We start from the raw sequence: 19,091 nt of genomic DNA, 5'->3' as shown, positions 1-19,091 counted from the left end.
CATGTTACTGTCATGGTGATGGTCTGTTCTCTTTTCTCTCTCTCCTCATCTTTTCTTCTTTCTTTGCTATCTTCTATAAGTTCCCCAGCTGCCTGTGCTCTCTGAAAATCAGTCCTTTCCCAACATTCTGATAATTTAAAACTTTTATATGCTAACCCATAGACCAGTTAACTAAAGAAATCAAATCACATGGAAATTTGATTGTAAGGTACTTGAATATTAAAAGAAAAAAATGTCCAACATATATGTTTAGTATCTAATGTATAAATGTAATAAGTATACATCTATATAGTACATACACATATAATACATATAAGATACACTCTAAGCATCTCAATGTTCACACATACACTGTGTGTGTGTGTGTGTGTATAAATTAAGGTGCTTGTGGTAGAATTTAAAACTAATCAACTTGAATCATATTCCAGTGAGCCATTACTTTAACTTGTGCAACAAACTTTGAGTTTTCATTTATATTTAAAATAAACTGCATTATAAGATTCAGCCTCTAAATTAATTCCAACGGGCAGTTTGGCTTTTACGACCAGCCCGCCTTGGCTGCGTTCTCACTGTCCTGTGGGTAATTTGCCTCAACAGCTTTCCATCTCTATTCGTTCTCTTAATATATTTAGTGAACCAATTTAACATCTGTTAGATTGTAAATATTTGGAACAATATGTAATTCTGAGAATAGCATAGGGTTTGCCTGATCGTAATGAAATGTGTTGGATGATTATAGGGACAAAGGCCAACAAGAATTCAAGTTGAAGGATCTAATCTGTATCAGTTTATAAATTGAAAGGTAAGTGTAACCGCAAATAGAATGTGAAACAGAAAATTTCAAACCAACAGCAGCAGCATCAACAACAACAACAAAAACTCACTTTCAACTTTCCACAATCACATTTTGGAAATATTTTACATAGAATCAGTTACTTTGAAATCGCATCCCTTGTATTTTGTTAAATTAGAATAGCTGTTTTCTTCCAGGGCTTAAAAATAGAGTGCAAGCTTTGTCAGCCTGCTTCAAGGAGGAACCACTTGGAGTCTGGGAGCCCAGAGGAACTCTCCCTATTCACGTTCACATCTTGACATTCCTAGAACAATATCTCCACAGCTTCCAATGGGCAGCATGTATTTGGGAAGCATTAACAATTTAAAAGCCTGTGGCTCTTAGAATTTTTCTTAAGATTCTTTGCGGGTTTTTCTTTTCAAAGAGTTTCAATATGGAGACCTGATAAAGAAGGATTAATGTAGTTTAACAAAGTGGAAAACTAATTGAATCATTAACTCACCATTCAGATTCAAATGTCTTCCCTCCAAGCCTCCTCCTCTGTTTACCCTTCTGCTTTGCTCCTCTGTTGGACCCCTTTCTTCTCTCTTATTGCAAAACCCTCCTTAGTCTCAGTCCAACCCTGAAAGGTCATGTGAAAATGCACATGCGACCTGTCTGCAAAGTCTTGGCTCGGGGTGCAAGCTCAGAAGGTCTGTTCTAGACATTAGGAATCTCAAATTTCAGTGATTCCTTGGATAGCTTAGAACCCCGTGGCTTCACATATGTTAGGGCAGCAATGGGCCTGGCTGTCCCTACTTTTAAAACTTAGTACTTGGTAATTCTGAATTACTTTCCTTAAATGATTTTCCATTGGCTGGTCGTTTCTAACCACTAGTGAAAAACTGAAAGATAACTTAAGCTGCGTATAGTGTGAACAGGCAATCACTTCCTGTGTGATTAGAACAATAGGTACACTCAGGCGACACACAATGTGTTTTCAAAAAAAAAAAAAAAAACGTTTAAGTAGCATGTTACTAACGGGCCCTTCTGAGCACATATTTTCTGCATCTCAGTCTTTCAGTTGTTACGGAGCCCGAAACAAATGTTCTACTTTAAACAGCAAGCCAATGGTGATAGGTAAGCATTTAAAGTGCTACTGTGCTCAATAGACTGTTAGTCTGACTTATTTCAGGTTCCCCAAATTAAAAATTATCACCATTTGCTATTGATGGCAAAGTAGATTTAGCTTTCTTGAAATACTCTATCAACTAAGAAAATAGCACAGGATCATTCACAAATAAGCAGTTTTTTAAAATCATCGTTAGATTTTAAACTGTGTTGGCTTCTTCATCTTCATAATAGTTATAAAACTAAATGTTCTAAGAAATTCCTCAGCTGTGTTTTGAACCAGTGTTTTCTTACATAAGACCGGGGTAGATACAAGTTTACCTGTAATCAAATGCAATTTTATTGGTAGAAGCCTAATACAATGCCTGACAGATAGGGGGCCTTAACTGGCTATTAGTGGAACCTGAACCATCCAAATGCTTCAAGACTCCCGGACCCATTTCTCATATTCTCTCCTCAACAACCCTCAGGCCCCATCTTGCTGGAGTCACATGCACCCGGAAGTTTCCATGAGAAGGAAGACGAGTACGTCCGGATGGTTCTGAAGACTAGCTATTGCCCTGGCATCCAACACCAACCCCACACACAAGCCCCGAGCGCAAATTATTAGTATATCTATTGCAAACTGTCATTATTTATTTTTATTGCCTAATACCAGAGACTGGATTAATAGCCGACTATCCACACCAAGATTAGTTTTTTAGGAGTGCTTTTACACTGGAAGCAAGGCTTGGCATTTCTGTGGACTTGTGGGTGACGAGCATCAAAACACGTTAGAAGGAAATACAATGTGTTGCGGTTTTGTGTCACTGGAGCAAGATGCTTCATGATCCAAGGAAAGGTGAGAAAGGCCTTTTTTTTTTTTTCTTTACAAAAGAAGATGAAACTCAATGATAAAAATAAAGATTTTCTCCATAGCATTTAAAATGACGTTGGGGTTTTTCCTCCTCTCGATTCTGTTCCTGTGTAGTGTCCGGCAGTAAACTAAAACAAACTTCTGCGCGCCTGGGAAACCTCAGAGGAGCGTTTATGATTCCCCCACACGATGCCAGCTGCTCCAAACTCAGCGCTGGCGCTGAAATCCAGGACAGGCGGCCAAGCCAAGAAGGAGCCTTGACAATGGGACAGAGGGGCTGGACGTTAGGCTCCACGATTTTCTTTCTCTGGTCCTTAAGCTTGCTCCGTCTAAGGATGTGTGTTAGGAGCATCCTTCATCCAATTTGCTCCCTGTCCCCCTTTAGACTTGGTTTTCTGAATCCAGACAAAAAAAGGACCAACTGGCAGTACAGTTTGGATGTATCGCCTTCCTCGCCGAGGCAGATGTCTTACGCACTGCTCTTTAAGGATTCAAAGCCCATAATATTACTAATAACTCCACAGACTTGTTTGCATTTCCCATGCTACATATAAATGTCAGAAGCAATGACTTGCAGCCCCCTTTAATCTCGTGACAGCTTTATTATCATTGGTTGGCTGAACTTCAAGAAAAGTTATGACAGTGGCGAAGTTCTGCAAACTGCAGCACATATTTCTGTAATTAGGTAAAGGCGGAGAGCTGCATTTAGAATGCACAGCTAAAATTATTTGCTAAACACTTAAGATTCGTAGGTCTATGTGGTTCCTCCCAGGATAGCTTTTGAAGGATGATTTACAAAGTAGTTCTTTTGCCATGTTACCATGTTCCCCCACCACTTGGGCTGTTGGAGCAGCAGCTACAATTTAAGAGTGGATCTTCGGGTAAAAGGAATGCTGCATTTGCATTACATGAAGGTAGCAGCAGAGAGTGGACAGAGGTGCTCTGTCCAGTTTCCAGATTTGAACTCAACACTCTCGAAGGACTGTATCTCTCTGAGGAAAGCTTTAGCATAGAACAATGATTGTTGCTGTTGTTGTGGTGGTGGTGTTGGTTCATAAATCTTCCAATATTGAAAAAAAAAAACACTTGAAATAAAGTTTTGATCCAACACATGTAGAAACATTTGTCTTTTCACTTAGTTATCAATAAAGATATGCTAATAATTAGTAACAAAATGTGTTTAATATCATGACAAAAGGTAGTATTCTTCAATACACATCTGAAGGATTTTTTTTCTTCTACTATGGTAATATCCCAATGGACAGTTCCTTCATTTGCTTTAATTTGTAGCCCAAATCATGAATAGCACAAAAACATAAAAACCCGTGACTGAAAAAACAATCCAGATTTTGTTTAAAGGAATAATTTTACACTACTACTTCATCTTATGTTAGCTACCTACTGCTAGAAACTTCAGAGCTTAACTTTGATTTGAAAGTTATTTAAATACGAGTTAATATGAATATCATCTCATAAATCAAAGAAAATGCTTACATTTCCATGGGAAAACGTCTTTATTTTACACTAGAGAATCATCAATTCTGTTTTATTTTTCCTCTCTTGTCGAGGTTCTATGCCTCATTTTATGGGGGAATCCAAGGAGATTCTGTCAATCCTTTCCAGTAATTTTTTTTCAGTTTTGATCTTCTCTCATACTATATAAATAACTTAGGTTGTGAAATAGAATAAAACTTCATACATTATAAAGAAAACATAACTAAATAAAATATGATAAATAGAAAATAATCTAGAAACCGGAGTTTTACAAAGTGCTTGCCACAGTCCCTGACTTTAAATCACCAGTTGGGTTTTATCACTCAGTTCTGCATCTTACGGAATAAACAAACCAATGCTTCGGAGCAGCTCTTTCTGATCATAGCACGTGGCAGATTTATTTCTGGGATACTATTAAGGGGACTTCTTACAGAGCAGCTCCCTGAGCAGTCACTCTCCTTTCCTCATTCTGGCTGCAAGCAACACAAACCACAAATTCCTGTTGCCTGTCTTCTCTCTCAGCTGTGGATTCCTGACCCAGTTTGTCAGGTTATCCTACAAGTGTGCTGGTGTGTTTTAGGTTTTGAGCTGTCTGGCTGAGTGCAAGAATATACAGTTCCCTTCTGAAATTATATGTGCACGTAAATTCTTCAAATGGTCTGCTATCAGTATTATCTCGTTCCATTGTGTAACAACTGAACACATGATTATATTTCTAATTCCTATGGAATACCAGACCTTAAAATATTTTTATGAGACTCGATCTTACGCATTCAAAGTAGGTATGTTCCAGAAAATTTAAGTGTCCCTCGTGTTCCTATTCAAGATCACCATTTACAAAATCATTCACTATTTCTCCACTTTCCTAATATGATGGCCTTTTAAAATACAGTTCCTTATGTTGTTGTCTGGACCCCCAACCATAAAATTATTTTGTTGCTACTTCATTACTGTAATTTTGCTACAGTTGTCTACCATAACATTACTACCTGATATGCAGGATATCAGATATGCAAACCCTGGGGGGAGGGGAGGTTGTGACCTAAAGGCTGAGAACAGCTGCAGAAAATGAAAGGTAACCCAAAAAGAAAGAAAACCTCGTATGGTTGTACTTTATCTAGAAATTAAACCAAGAGGACACTTATATGTTAATTTTACTTAAAATGCCATATGAATATTAGATAAACATAATTTTAATTTAAACATAATTTTTGTTTCGTAATATATTAGTGTTTTAGATAAAATACAGCAGCAACACAGTTTCATTTACCTTTCATTTTATGAAATATGTTTAAAATGCCTCAAAAGTAGGTAAAATGAGCTTCTGTCTGCTGTTTTTATTTTTTGAATATGTGACTTTCAACATAAATGCTAACACATCTCAAATGCAATAAATATTGATTTTAAATTTATATCAAAAGCAAATAAGATACAACCACTGCACAGATAAGTATTTGATTTCTCTCAAATTAATTTATCTAAGGCTTAATCCAGTGTTTGTTTTGTTATTAAAACTCATTAGCTACCTGATATTTTTTAAACGAACAGTCAGAATTAATATAAAAAACCCCTCTTGAAAGCTAAGAGTCCTGAGAAATTATAAACACAAGTATGGTCAGTAATTTAAGTGCCCAGATGTAACCTTGAAAAAAAAAAAATCAAAACACATGCATGTAAATGAACTCCTCTCCCTTTAGCCCTACAAAGGGGAAGAAAATTAGGATCTAAAAATCTAAGAAGAATGTAAGCCATGCATTTGGAAAAGAGTAATAAACAAAACCAGCTTTACTTATTCATTTAAGAAGTTACCAGTCATCACTTGGAGAAGAAACTATGGGTAACAGGACTTCAGTTTTAAAACAAGGTGACTTATTATTATTATTACTATTATTATTATTATTATCATTATTATTCTATGGTCCATAACTTAGAAGGCATCACTCATATGATCATTAATTCATAATTTGCTCTCGTCACCACGGGAGCCTTCTTTCTCCTTTTCCCACCTGTAGGCCTAGCTTATCTACAAGCGTCGGTTCTGTGCAAACCTGTGTCTTGAGGCTTTGCCCAGTCCCTAGTGTAGGATGTTGTTTGAACTAGGTTGGTTATTGACAATCTTATTGTTGGATAACAATGACATGATGCAAACCAAGCCACTTAGATAATGGGAACGGGTGTTAAAAAACATTCTCAAATATAAATGCATACAATATGAAGACTTAGCCTACCCTGAACGTTCGTACTTCTGTTTTAGATAACTGAACTTGATGCAGTGATCTGTCTTGAGACATTGTCCTAGGGATCCCTCACATCAAAAGTGCCTCTTGTCATGCATGTGTGGGTGTGTGCACACAACCACTCACACACACACACACACACACACACACATACACAAGGGGAGGAGGACATGGCAAATATCTGTAATGAAAATAGCTCACTATGATATGACTCAAGAATAGTTTACTTTTATAGGCTCAGAAAATGAATAAAATTATTACAGTTAAAAATTTGAAGACTTATAGTCAATTGAGGGAATGTCCAAGTTATTTGTACATAGTTGACCACACCATGGACTTGTATCTAAGTAGCTTAGATATAACTTTCTGTGTTTCCTTGTGCTTGCTTAAGAAACTTCCCTTTCTTCCTTTCCTCATCCTCTTCTCTCACCTACCCATGTGTAACCTTCTACATCTCTTAGAAAGTATCCCCCATGCCTTTCTCTGTCCATTCATAGTGAGGGCACGAATGAAACAGACCCCACACTCAGTCAGATGGTTGGCTGCTAGCATCTGCCTCTGTATGTGTAAAGGCTCTGGAAGGGCACCTCCGGAGACAACCATAACAGGCTCCTTTCAGTATGCACTTCTTGTTGTCCATAATAGTGTCTGGTTTTGGTGACAGTTTATAGGATGAATCCCCAGGCAGGGCAGTCTCTGGGTGGCCTTTCCTTCAGTCTCTGCTCCACACTTTGTCTCCATTACTGCTCCTATGAGTATTTTGTTCCCTTTCTCAGAGGAACCAAAGCACCCCCACTTCAGTCCTCCTTGAGCTTCTGTGACTTGTAACTTGTTTATTTTGAGCTTTTGGGCTAACATCCACTTATCAGTGAGCACATACCATGTGTGTTCTTTTGTGATTGGGTTACCTCACTCAGGATGACACTTTCTAGTTCCATACATTTGCCTAAGAATTTCATGAATTCATTGTTTTTAATAGTTGAATAGTACTCCATTGTGTTTATATACCACAATTTCTATATCCATTCCTCTGTTGAAGGGCATCTGGGTTCTTTCCAGCTTCTGGCTATTATAAATAAGGTCACTATGAACATAGTGGAGCAAATGTCCTTATTACATGTAGGAGCATCTTCTGGATATATGCCCAGGAGTGGCATAGCTGGGTCCTAAAATAGTACTACTGTGTCTAATTTTCTGAGGAATTGACAAACTTATTTCCAGAATGGTTTTACCAGCTTACAATCCCACCAACAATGGAGAAGTGTTCCTCTTTCCCCACATCCTCTCCAGCATCTGCTCAGACTGTAACTTTTGTGTTTTCAAAATGAGATGATACATTTGGTGCTTTGGAGCTTGCTTTTATAAATTAATATGTATATGCATTTAAGTAATCATGTATCTAAAAGCTGAAAAAAAAACCTGCCAAGTCTATCAACAATTTGCTCAGTGAGTTTCTTTTAGTTGAATATTGAAAATGTATTTTTTCTGTCTTTTATAATGATGATGGGGTCAGAGCTTTATCTGCATATAATTGTACATACACAGAATTTCGATGTAATTTCATGTGCATTCATACATGCATTTGCACAAACAAAAGGTTTTCCTGGTCTCAAATATATTTTATCAGATTAGGCCTGAGGCGCTGCAGTCCTTTTGGGTGTCACTTTAAAATTTTATTTTACTATTTCATCTGCAAAGTTAAGTTTTAAAAGACAAGGAGGAGGAAGAGGAAGAGAAAGAAGCAAAGAAAGGAAAGAAAACATGTGTATCCAATATTGTGTTCCCACTTGCTAATGGCATTTGGTCATGACTGCAGTGATCTCACAGTTAGTGGATCAAGTTCGTGATTGTCACTTACCCAAAATCAAGCTGACTGCAAGCCTTATGGGCACTGAATTTAAATAATTTCTTCCATTATCCAAAACAGGCAAAAATGAGGTACTCACTGATCACAGCATAGCTTCTTCTTTTGTTTTAATGTACACATTCAGGCCTTGGCACTGACATGGTCCCCTTATGAGGTGTCTGTTTTTTGTGGAAATCACACGTGTGTGTGTGTGTGTGTGTGTGTGTGTGGTGTCCGCCTTCAGACTTGAAATGGAATTGACAGTATTGCTAAGATGGGTGGGTTTCCATATGGTTAGACCAGAGCCTGGCGAAGCTCTTTATTAGTTGGTTCCTTTGCTGTTAGTCCAGGAGCTTGAGCTTAGCACTCATAATTACACTTGGCACTCACCAAGACACAGCTGGGCGAGCAGCATGTGTGTGTGAGCACACGTGGTTTTTTTGGGGGGGGCGGGCAGGGTAGGGTATTTTCTACTCTCTTATCAAAGCAGACACGCTGGCATGCAACCACAGAATGGTGCCTGTCTCAGCTCTCCATGCAACATGAAGAAATGCATTTCACCTGTTCATCTGCTACCTCTCAAAAGAATAATATTTTCCATGAAATTCAGAGACTAGGATGATTCTCCCTGGCAAGTGACTACAGTACTAACCTGGGGCATGAGACTGTTAGAAAAGCCAGTGTGAAAACCGAGGCAATGTGCATGTTTCGAGCACTCAGTGCTAATGGTGAATGGCTTCTGCCTCTCTAAAGGGAGATGCACGACACAAGTGTGAATGAACAGTTAGGCAAATCAGGAGTGTCTGAATCCTTCCACTGGGTAGTATGGAATGTGGTTATCTTGAGAGCAGATACATCTTAATGAAGATTAAAACTGTCTGCTATCAGAATATCTTGGACTATGAAACTAGAATTATTCACTATGAATGCCCTACTGAGCATAATAAGAAAAGGAATATTCACTCTGACATCTTTAATAATGCCTTAGCTGTCAGAGAGTCCTGAATCACAGGAGATACTGTGCAGTTGACTGTTCAGAATTGTAGAAACTGACACTATTAGGTGGTTTTGTTCCCCTAAGCTTACGATTCCTACACTGTTTAAAATTATACATATGTGAAATAATGAATCATCTAATTTCCGCTTTTTATTTCCCTGTAAGCCACATTCATTCTAACATCTTCATCAGTAAAATACAGGCTGTTATCAATCATGCTTTTAAAATTGTTTTATTCTTCTTTGGCTGAGTGTGTAAGAGGTCTGTGTGTGTGTGTGTGTGTGTGTGTGTGTGTGTGTGTGTACATATGGAAATCAAAGGACAATCTTGTATAGTCATTCCACCCTTTACCTGGGTTCTAGGCATCAAACTTAGGTTGTCAGACTTGCATGACAATCGTTTTCACCTCCTAAAAAACATATTGAATCAACTTCAAGTCAAGCAATTTTTAATAATTGACTTTGGTTTATTGTTTGAGAATTTGATACTTGAGTATAATGCGTTTTGATCAGGTCCAGTCCTACTCTCTCCTCTCTAATTCACACCACACTCTCCATCACTTGCACTTTGCTCTCTGACCTACATGTCCTCTTTGTTAAACACACTGAATGGACTTAGGATCCTCACAGGTATAGGGCCATCCAGAAGAACATGCTGATCAGGGGCCATGGGAAGAAAGCCGACACTTCCTCCCGCGACGCCCAGTAGCTGCTTATAGTTCCTCACCTAGGGGTTCCTCAACTAAGGGTCCTCCCATGTCCAAGCAGGGATTTTTTTTCCTGGCTAAGCCATACTTTTTATAAGTATGCAAAGTATAACATCCAGGAGACACTGGAGAGCACCAATTCAGATTTCAGACATTGCATTAACCTTGAAGTGTAGCTGCTTAATTCATTTTCTGTGCAATTACCTTTTCTGAATTTGCATTTCCCTCTATGTATGACATAGTTGAGAATAACTATAATACCAAGATTATAAACTGTTCTGAGGCTGTCAGATTTAGTGACTGTTAGGTCTTAGAACAAGATGCAAGGCATAGTAGATATCAGATAAATATTATCAGGCAAGGTTTGACAATACCTGCTCATTGTCCTGAGTCTCACTTAGACCTTCAACACTCATTGCTTTAACACTTGATCATCCTCTGTCACAAGTCACAGCTGGTCTGAAGTAGGGTCCCAGACGTTTCTAGTATTTTAGTTGAAGTGACCTCTCTCTGTATCATTCACCCTATATGTGTGTGCCATCTCTCTCTCTTTCTTTCTCTCTGTTTCTTTCTCTGTCTCTGTCTCTATGTCTTTGTCTCTCTTTCTCTTAAAATTGTGCAATTAAGAATTTTCTTAATATCCGTATGTCACAGATATAGCATCCCTTTAAAAATGGCAAAGACAATTCTATGGCACAGCAGAGAGCACCGCTGTGACAAACTAATCAGAGGTCACAGTATGTCTTGTATAACAACTTGCAAAAGGAAAAGCTGTAAAGCTGTATATAAGAACTTTAAAATTATATCCATACTGAAACACTTTTGAAATGTGTAACAGTATATAAAACTTAAGAAAAAATCGCTAATGTTCATTCCATACAAGTAGAGGGTCTTCAGAAATTCTATTTCAGTTTTCCACTAATTCTTGAAGAGGTTCTATGGTAAGGGTTGGGAAGGCAGTGTAGAGGGGGGAACATACAAAAACATAGTTCACAAAAATCTTACAGATGAGAAACTTCTTTCACAGTGTGACTAAACTACTTTTACTATTTTAATTAAATACATTCTACTTTCTCTATCTACATCTGTGTGTCCAGATGTAGGAGCCACCTAAGCAAATGTGGTTCCCAAGTCTGAGGCATAAAGCTAGGCTAAACTGAGTTTTAGTTGTTTACAAATGCCATGCAGACTTCATAAGCTTAGTTTGAAAGAAATGATATAAAACATAGCATTAATTTTCACCTTCAAAATATCTTGAATGATAAGGACTTAAAATGAATAAAATTAATTTGATTTTTTGATGAGAATATTGATGTCTGCTTTTTTTAAATTTAAAGCTGGCACTGATCAAAGACATTAAAACATAGCTTGCTTTTCTTTTTTTCCTGCTTATTTCTAAATAACACAGTGCTCTAGAGTTTACCATGTCAGGTTAAACAAAAAAGGTATTTTAGAAGTGAAACTAATTTCATATTTCTATTTCTCTATGTAATAAAACTCTCTTGCTGAGAACAACTAGGAAAACACAATTTATTAGAGAAAATTGAAATTAAGAAATAAACAGTCTGTTAAAACTGACCCACCCAACCCACTCTTAGAAAACAGAACTCTAACAGTGAGCTCAGTGTACAGAGAAGAGTTGAAATGAAAGAACCAGACAACCCAGAGGCTCTTGAAGGGGCAGAGGATCCAACCGAGTTCTTGGTAACTGACACCAATGGACAGGAAGTAACTGGAATGGATGGCTTCCTGACAGCTATGCCGTAAGTTCAAGATCCTGGAGAAGAAAATGTGACAAGGAAATGAGACTGGCGATGGTGGATTTCTTCTTGAGATGTCAACTGAAATTATAAACTGTTCAAGCACAAAGGTAAGACATAAAGGACAATGCCCAGCCCCACTGGGATGCCAGAAGGACTAAAGCCTACTGGAGAGGAGCAGCAGGTGTAGACTTGTGACACAAGAGGCCACGTCATCTATCTTCTTAAGGAAAGTCAGTTCTTTGCATAGTATCAAATAGAATAAATATATATAACATTATAATTATAAATTAAAAATGACTAAATCCTTCAAGAAATCATAGTCAGTGGAAGACACTGCTAGTTCCCAAACAGCAACATGGTGAAAAATAGATAAAGAAAGCCCCAAATTTTTAGACATAAGGGTCTTAATAAAATGTTTCATTAAGAAACACTTCTAATTAAAGTACAAAAATGCCTCTGTGGTTAAAAGTACTTCGTGTTCTACCCACCTGGCAAGTAACCATCATCTATAACGCCAGTTCCAGAAGGTTCAGTGTTTTTTCTGTCCTCTATGGGCTCTTTTACATGCATGATGCACATAAACTCACACAGGCATGCATTCATATAATAAATAAATCTGTGTGTGTGTGTATGTGTGTGTGTGTGTGTGTGTGTGTGTGTGAGAGAGAGAGAGAGAGAGAGAGAGAGAGAGAGAGAAAGAGAGAGAGTTGGATTGCTCTTCCAAGATGTCATACAAGGCTTGGTATTGACCAGAAATTTCAGTCCCTGCTGCTAAAGTTCCTAATACTGGATGTTTCTATGTCGGATACTGAGAGTAAAAAAAAAAGAGCTTTAACTGCTATGAATCCTATGGACAATGATAATGGGTCATGCACCAATCTATGCCCATGGGCATAACACAAGAACACAGTCATCAGGGTAAACATCACCTTCTGATTGGATTTAAAACCAACTCCACAGAGAAATACATCCCTAGTACTACAAATCTGACAGAGAGGCCCTGGCTATAAAGCTCAAAGGCACAGGGGTTAGCCTTCTACTATTATCCTGCCAATGGGACTAGCCCTTTAAATGCATATCTCTAGGCCTATAAATTCGTGTAGCTCTCGGACTACATCAGCGAAGTTTCTCTGTGCATTGGATGGTAGTTAACAAAGAAACTCACAACTGGTCACAGTACAGAGAACAATTGTGGGTGGAATTTTCAGCTATAAAGGGGACATCTGTGTCACTTCTCTCATCTTTCCCCTCAAGGCCCAGGGACCATTGCAGAAGAGAGTTTAGAAAAATTGTAAGAGCCGGATGTCAGGGAAGACTAAAGCTACACAGTATATTGGGGAAACGACAGGGATGTTGCATTCATGAACCTATATCATCTATGGTTGCAGACCTATACAAGATTGAGCCAGTCAGCATTCTATCATGGAGAGAGAGGAGTTCATAAGAACCCCCATTCCTGACTGTGAAGCTATTGACAACTGTTATCTGGTAGGAGAGGTTATGTATTCACTAGGACTATGGTCCCTTATAGTTCAACCATGCTCCAGTGGGTGGCCCAACACCCACGCCACATGTACATGGACAGGAAAATAATATTTGGCAAATTATTAAATATAAAAAGAGGATAAACAGTTGAGAGGTTATGGCAATATAGGGAAAGACAGGAAAATTTAAAGGGTAAAAAGGGGCAGAATATAATCTAAATACACTGTATGAAATTTTCAAATAATTCATAAAAATGTACTCAAACAAAGGATACAGCAATGGAGTTCTAGAAGGAAGGAGAATGATAACAAGGAATGATCATTTATGAAGAAACTTTGGTAGATTTTTCCAAACAGTAAAGGCCATCATACTTCACTATCAAGACACCCCATACGTGTAACGAGGAGAAATATGGAGACAATAAACTATGTCCATACTGAAAACTAGAAAAAAACTGAGACCACAGAATAATCTTAAAAGTGTAGTGATTCCTGGAATAAGGGGTAGAAATAATGAGATTAGTCACTTTCTACAGGAAGAAATACTACAATTTTTCAAATTGTGAGTCTGGATGAAATTAGTCTTCAAAAGTGGTCAGCAAATCTCTTAATTCCCTGTCTTTGGAAAGGCTGCTGTAGATCAACGTATACCTCCCACAACCCACAGACTAATCCACAGAAGGAGATAGTGTGGTCGCTGGAACAAATTATAGTCATTTATGGGTGTGCTGAGTTCTGTATGAGGACAATAACTACAAACGGAGGGAGCAGTAGTAAATGCAAGTCTGGGAAGACAGTGAAACCATGGCTACAATTTAGTCATCTTTAAGGCTGCCCATAATTTTGGCTTATGTTACCAACGGATAATGCTGGAAAATTCCTTTAAGAGGTGCAAGAGGGAAGCAGGGCAGCAATTAGAATGATATGCCTTTATTTCCTGTCTACCCAAGCGTAAGGAACTAGGTAGGTAGATCAGCTTTACAACACAAATGTATCAAAGTCTAAATACTTTGGAAACCACAAAAATAAATAAAAATAAATAAATAAATAAATAAATAAATAAAAATAAAGATCTGGTACCAGATTTCTTCTTTGTCTTCCTGTTTTTCAGGACCCACCACATCTTTTCCACCAGCAGCAATACAGGGGAAAAGAATGTCTCTTTACTGTAGTGTTTAAATATAAACGAGAACAAAATAAAGAAGGAATTTTCCTTTAATAACTGTCATGAAGAAATGCCCATAACAGGAGGCAAACTGTAAAGCCTTGTATATGCATACCAATTACTATATGTTGAGAAAAATGTTGGCTCCATCTTAGCCTGATGCCCTGGAAGAGAATTCACTGTTCTAGAAGCTGGCTTCTTTGGATGTAAATATCCTCTATTACCCCTTCTCTTACCGTCATTCATCTGACTGTTTCTTCTAAAGCTATGTATTGAGCCCCTACTGTGTGATAGGCCCCAGTTTTAATATGATGCTTTAATGAAAGAGATAGGGAAATAAATACGTAGTGTTAAGTAGAGAAGAGGTCAGAAATGAATGATGCACTTTTCCCACGGGGTGGAGATGAAGTAGAGAGAGCTGAATAAGTGAAGCCTCAGAAGCAGGGGAGGAGGGAGGAGAATTGGGTGGTGAGGCAGAACATGATGACGGAGGTTAGGTCAACAAGGGTGCCCATGTTACTGGAGCAGAATGATCTGATAGGAGGAAGGCTGGGAGAATGTCCATCAAGGGTCTTGCTAGAATACTAACCTAATTTTAAGTGGAATAGAATGTCGCTAAAGAATCCCCCAAACATAGGTCTCTTTCTGCAGATGTATTCGGAATGAACACTTGATCCGCAGAGGAGGTGAATAATGGGGGCCTGAAGGCAGCTAAGACCCTAAGCGGGCGGTGCATAGTTTTGGAGTGATTGTGAGATGGTGAGAGACGATGGCTGGCATCTGGACGTTAACCACTGATGGTCTCTGGCAGTCTACCTGCAAGCTTCATCCTGGGATTTGTACTCCCTGGAGTCAATACGTTCCATTTCGAGAAACTGAACTATTTTTGCTTCAACTTCTTTTATGTGTAACCAAGACAAATCTCCTTAGAGAAGCAATGCTAGTAACAATCAAGAAACAAGTCCTGACATTTCATGTGCAAAATCTAAGACACATGAAGCTAATTATAGCTACTTTGCCACTCGTTTTCGGATTTCTTTGGGGACCAAACATCAAAAAGATGCAGTATGAAAACAGGTCATGTTTTTGTATTAAAATTTGTTAATGGATCAGAAGCATTGGTGAGCACCTGTAATTGTGGCAAGCTGGAGGTACAGAGAGGAGGACTGAGCATTCAAGGGCAGCCTGGGCTACATGGCGAGACACCATAAATTCCTAACACAGCCATGAATCAACAGCTTTCATTCTGTAGCCGGAATCTTATAAAAAAAAAATCCCCTTAGGAGTTAGTTATGTAGTCAACAAATTTCATGTACCTTTCTTCCTCTGTTGGAAAGACCAAATCAAAAACGGAATCAACTTCAGGGAGAAAAATACAGTTATAAACTGTCATAGTTAGTGTTATTATTGCTGTGATTAAACACCAGGTTCAAACCAACTTGGGAGGGAGAGGACTTATGTAGCTTATACTAATTCAGCAGAGAATGAAGTCAAGGCCAGTTTTCAAACCATGGAAGGAAACCTGGAGGCAGGAGCTGACGCGGAGGCCATGGAGGGGTGCTGCCTCCTGGCTTGCTCCTCATGGCTTGCTCAGCCTGCTTCTTATAGAACCCGGGGCCACCAGCCAAGGGAGGCAGGGAGCCGCCCACAGTGGGCCCTCTGCCATCAATCACTAATTTTAAAAAGTCCCTACAGGTTTCTCTGCTTACAGCCTGATCTTGTGGAGGCGTTTTCTTAATTGAGGTTTTTTCCTCTGAGATGATTCCAGCTGTGTTAAGTTGACAAAAACTGGCCAGCAGAAAAAAAAAAAAAAAAAACCAAAAACCCACAAATTCCTCAATATCCTTGAATATAATTGAATTAATAGTCCAAAAAGACAAAGTTAAAGTTAGACAAGTAAATTATCCTCTGAAGTCTGCATTTCTATTCTCAGTAACAGTATTGATGACTGTAGCAGAAAAGACTGTTTCCTGTTAGCCAACAGTTTGCTTATCTTCGAAATTCAACCAGTAAACACATACTGGAAATTGTTGTCTAGGTATTAGATAGTTTATCAATTCAACAGTGATTTCGGCTTTGATCTCAAAATCAGTGATTTTCTTCTCCTGTTCTTTCCAATCTGTCAAACGGTTTGCATTTACTTCTATCAATAAATTCAGTAATCACTACACAATAAATAAATAAAACAAAAACAACAAAAAGAAAAAAACCACCTCTAAATTCAAGTATAAAAGATTTTTTTGGAAATGCCATCTCATCCTTTGTTGGGCAAAACTTCACTTTTAGTTAAAAAATAAAACATACCTTTTTTTTTCTTCTCTCAAGAGAGCTTTTACCAGATGAAGATGATTTGAGAGTAAACCCTTTCAGATAGCTTCTGACAGAATAAACACGGCTCAGGAGGAGGGTGACAGCCTCTCAGGGCCCCTCCCGGGATTGCAAATGAAGATAAGTCACAGTGAAAGAGCAGCATCCTGTGGCTTGGAGACACCGACATTTTCTTCTGAGTTTAATTCTTGGGTAATGCTAAGGATTAAAATGCCAGAAAGAAAATGAGAGGAGCCTAGAGATAGAGAGGGGGCTCTGGTCTAAGCTGGGAGGCCATGCATTATCTTCTGTGAATAGACTCACGGCCTAACGCCATGGGTCTAGTGGGAAAGAGGCTTTGCACACACCACCCATTGTTCAAGCTTTGTTGAGCCAAAATGACTAGAGACTTTCTTTTCAGGCCTTTCAGGGAGGAATGGAAAGAGGAAAGCCATTGGTTCCCAGCAGAGCATTCCATGTCTTCATCTTCCTGGATGCCCCTCCTTTAAGAGGAATCTGGTCCAGTAATAGGTAGGTCCACAAGGGGAAGGGAAATCATGAATACAGTTACTTCTCTCATGATTCACAAGACAGCATTTCTATTATGAAAATGTTTTATTTGTCACAGTAGAGTTAGCAGAGCTGTGGTGACATCTCACAGTCTAGATTGAAAATTCTAGAAGATAAGGAAGAGGAAAATTCCCTAGAAACCATGATATCCTCCAGAGACCTACAACTAATATTTTTCAAGAGCCCAACAAATAGCTATGCGACCAACGGTGTCATTTTGTATTAAGGCAAGAATGAAGAAATTACTAAAACTTTCAAGCCCTCATTTCCAACTTCCATCCAACTGGCCCATCTCCCAGAAGGCTAGCAAAAGAGAAATAAACAAACAGATGAAAAACTGAATCTTCTATGTTTTCTAGACTGGCTATCTGTTGCGGATTAGCACTTTCCTTGCATGCATGATTTTGGCATAGTTTGCCATTTATAAGGTTATTTATGTATATTCATTTTTTTGTTTTAGAAATGTAAGTGAATTTTTTTAAAAAAGAAATATGATCATACTGTAATTCAAACTATATTCCAGGGATGCACTTCTCAAAGCTTCAAGATTGTGTCAAACAGCTATTTTACAGCTCTCTGGGTTTCCACTAATCAGCAAAAGTTACTGGCCTTAGAAAAAGCCAAGTTCATTGTCTTGTAAAATACTGTGGGTATTTATATCACAGCGTGATAAATCTGAGAGACAAAAGAAAGCGGGTAAGAGATTTTTTTTAGATCTATTACACCATTTAACTCAAAGAATGTTTATATGACCCACTGCACAAAGTTTAAATACATGAGGCGGTTTTGATTGTTAACTCCCTGAACTGGCTGGCAGAGCAAAGTGAGAGGAGACCTTTCTGAACAGTGTGCTCTGGTGGTGTTATCTGCTGTGTTGTGCTTTGTGTCTTGTCAGCTGCTCCAGACATCTGCTCAGCCTCATAAAACCGGCACAAAAGCATGGCCATTTTGTTTGTTTAGAGTTGGGGAGCATTAAGTATTATCTGGTTATTAGTTAAGTCTGTTAGATAAGAGAAATTTTCTGATAAAGCCAGTTTCCAAGGGAGAGAGCTTGCTTAAGTCAGAGTGTACTTCCTTAGCAGTTTTCCATTTAAAAACTGTGGACACACACACACACATACAAACACTACTAAATAAAATGAAAATGCAGGCCGGATCAATGAATAAATATACATACTGGTTTTAAAATACTGCAATTGTACTTGTGGGCTCGGCCGGTGCCATACTCACACAGAGGCATTCAGCACAGTTTCTCTCAGAATTCTTGCCAGACAAGGGAACTAAGTCTGCTTGGTGAAGAGGAGGAAGGGTGGCAACCAAGTACCGCAGCCCTAGAACTGATGAAGAGACAAACGAATCACGCCACAGTTCACGGGAAAGTCTTCACGGATAAGGATTCCAGGCTGAGATAAAACACGCAACTAGTTCTTGAAGACTCTAAGGACATGCCAGCATTTATCTCTTGCTCCAAGCCTCTCCGTCCCCCCCCCCCCGCCCCCCGTGTTTTCCTCTCCCATCCTTCCACTGGCCACTCTCCATCTGTTGAGTCCTTGGCTCAGCTATTAACGTTCTGAGAGAAATCGAAGCTTGGCAGAGGTGAGTCCCAACTCAGCCAGGATCCCACCACTGCTAGGCCTGATTCCAGCTCCCTCTCTATGGAGGCAAGTCTAAATTTAGCCTGTTGTTGCTCTTGCTGTTCGTTCTGAGGTGGCTTGCCACCACGGGTCTTGGGCACAGAGCCAGTGTGAACTGCGGTGTTATTC

The sequence above is a fragment of the Apodemus sylvaticus genome, chromosome 3, assembly GCF_947179515.1.
Source record: "Apodemus sylvaticus chromosome 3, mApoSyl1.1, whole genome shotgun sequence".
In the NCBI taxonomy this organism is placed as follows: domain Eukaryota; kingdom Metazoa; phylum Chordata; class Mammalia; order Rodentia; family Muridae; genus Apodemus; species Apodemus sylvaticus.
The sequence above is the reverse complement of the archived record's forward strand: the minus strand, read 5'-3'. Positions refer to the sequence as shown.